This window comes from Pteropus vampyrus, unplaced genomic scaffold, assembly GCF_000151845.1.
Source record: "Pteropus vampyrus isolate Shadow unplaced genomic scaffold, Pvam_2.0 Scaffold170, whole genome shotgun sequence".
Taxonomy (NCBI): domain Eukaryota; kingdom Metazoa; phylum Chordata; class Mammalia; order Chiroptera; family Pteropodidae; genus Pteropus; species Pteropus vampyrus.
This window is the reverse complement of record NW_011888951.1, coordinates 2700070-2703113: the sequence shown is the minus strand read 5'-3', so window position 1 is coordinate 2703113 and position 3044 is coordinate 2700070.

Below are 3044 nucleotides of genomic sequence, written 5' to 3'. Positions count from 1 at the left end.
AACACAAGCAAGAAATAAAATATTGCTTTGAACTGCTGATATTGGGGGGTTGTTTGTTATTGGAGAATAACCTAACCTATCCTGAATGATAAAAATAGTAAATCGATAAATGCAGTTACCTGAAGAGGGCTTGAAAGGCCCTTGAAAAACTTTGTCTTATTTATTATCTTATTAATTCACCTGCCACAAGCATTTACTCAGCAATGAATATGGGCCAGGCTCTGAGTATACATCAGAGCAGAGCCCTTGGCGTCAGGACCTTCCTGCCTGGCACACAGGCCCTATCTTTAGATATTCTCTCTCCTAAACCATACTCTCAACTAATTCATCTAGTAGAACTAGTTATCAATTTCTAGTTTTTTAAGTTGTTCATGGGAAAACAATGACTTCAGGTACAAGAAGCAAGAACTGATCTGCTTACATACCGCTCACCTCCTCACCAACACATCTTGCTTTTTCATGCCTCTGCTTAAGCTGGATTCTCTGCATCTTCAAATGCCATGTCTTCCATGAAGCCTTTCCTGTGGATCTCTCCTAATTCATATAATTCCACTATTCAGTGGCTACATCCTGCCTTGAGTAGCACAGTAGAGAAAGAACAAACTTTGGAACCAGATGATCCTGTGTTCAAGTCCTAGCGTTGCCCCTCCCTAGCTGAGGCTAGAAATCTTTCTTTCGTTGAACACTTATTATATCCTGGATATTAGAAATCATATCATAAAAATTTGATTCTCACACTTGCCCTTCAAGATTTATTATATACATAATCTTTTACAGAGCAAGTCAAGCAGAGAGAGAAGTAAAGTGTAGCAGGGATTCACACCCACATCTATCTGAACATTTCAACTCTTTTACATAGTTTTTCACTGTGTGGTCTATATATTTGTTTGCTCTCTCCTTTTTTTAATATTTAAAAAGATTTGTATTTTTAAAAAATTATTTCCTTTATGTAATGCCTTTAATCCCCTCTATTTTGGAAGGGCAATTATTGTTGATTGTCCTTTCAATGAACGACATTGACTTTATCTGATAACTTCCTCCTCCCCTTCCTCTCCAGCATCTGATTTGAAGCAATATTCTTTCACTCTCAGTTAATAACTATAAGGCAATCAAGTTTATTCAGCCTTATAATTATTCCCCCATTCCCCTTCCATCGTTATACTGTATATTTATTTTAAAGGCACATAACCATTATAAACTATATTCTCTCCTTATAACCATCATTTAGTCTTAGTTCTAAAAGTAAATATGTACTTAGTGCTTACCACCTTTCATGTCAGTGTCTCACCTTCCATGTTGGGTTGTCTGAAGTATGCTCCCTAGCAGATGCCTCAGAATATTCTCATGAGAATATTCCCTGTGTTCTTCCATGTTGATAACATTTTGTCTGTGGTCTTTATACTTGAAAATCAGTTTGGCTGGTAAAATCCTTAGCTAACATTTCCTTTCCTTAGGTATCTTAGGTATGTTGTTACTCTAATCTTCTGGCAGAAAGTGCTGTTGTCAAAAAGTCTGATGACAATCTGACTTTCTTTGTCTTATAAGTGAATTTGTCTTTTAGCCTGGACGCCTCAAACATTTTTTCTTTAAAATTCACTAATTTTACTAGAATATGTCTCGGTGTTGATCTTCTGGGGTGACTACCCCAGGTTTGAGGTGTACTCCATTAACAGTCTCAAACCTTTTTATTTTTTCAGGAAAGTTTTTTTTTTTTTTTAATTATAGTTATTTGCATTTATTCTCCTCCATTGCCTAACTTTTTTCCTTCGTCAGGAATATGAATAATATACCTTTAGATATTTCTCGCCTGTCTTCTATATTTGTCATTTTCTCTTGACTTCTTTGATTTCTCTTTATTCATTCTGGAATTAAAATTTTTTCCTTCTTTTCACTTTATAGTCCCTTAAGGCTTTATCTGTTGTGCAAAAACTATGTTACTCTGATATTCCATCTAGTTCAATCTTCATTTATGAAATGAGTTTTCCTTTTTCTTTCCAATTCTTTCCTGAGTTTTATTACCTAATTTCTGTTTTCTAATTCTGATTTGTGATTTTCTTTCATTCCTTGTACTATTTCCTTAATTTACTTTAGCTCATTTTGAAATGTTATAGTTTTTATCTGGTTTGTGGACATGTCTTTCTGGAATGCTTTCATTCATTATGTTCCTTCTCATTTATTTTAATAATAACTTCATTATGAGATTTGGCTGCAGTCCTTTGGGTAGCAGGAAAATAATTTTCCTACACATTTAGGAAGAAGGGGTAAGTCAGGATAGCTCTGCTAAATTCAAGGCTCTACAGCTTCCTTTTCTATGTTTTTATGAAGTGTTCAAAAATATGGCTTCAGATGTTCTACAATTTCCTGGCTCTGTTCCCCATCCCCATTCTCATCTGGACTTCCCTTTCCTTTGCCCCAAATGTCGCTGGCCTACCCTATTTGTATTCTCTTCCCTGCATTTTTTGCTCTGGTGTTCTGGCAAGATACTGTGTCTCGTTTTGAGAGGTCACAGCACCTGGACTGCTCCAGCTTCTTCAGGCTTTATTTTAGATCCTCTGCACTTATCAGCTGCAAACTGGGTTATAAAAAACTTTCTCCGCACACACACACACCCTACAGTACCAGCTGCTGTTCTCCTCTGTACTGTCCAGGGAGTTCCTGCTGGCTATTTTGGGGTTCTCTTATTTTTAGATTTCTCAGAGGCCCTGTTGCTTCCCTCTGTTCCTTATACAAAAATGCTGATACCATTCAAATCTTCAAGCTGCCAGTAGTTTCCAGTTACTCGAATTCTGGGATTTGGGGTGATACATTGTCACCCAGTTTTGTTGTGGATGTTGTCCCTAAGTTTTTGGTTTTACTACCCAGTTGCTCTATTTTTATGGGGGAATTCAGGGAGATTCAAAAACTATGTTACTGCCACTGCCATCTTCTTTTTTTTTTGCCAGAATTCTTTGTTCTCAATTCTTTATATGATGCCAACCAGTGAAATCAAACTGACAATGCACAAACCACCATCCATTAACTTTTCTAAAAGTAGGGTCTCTAAG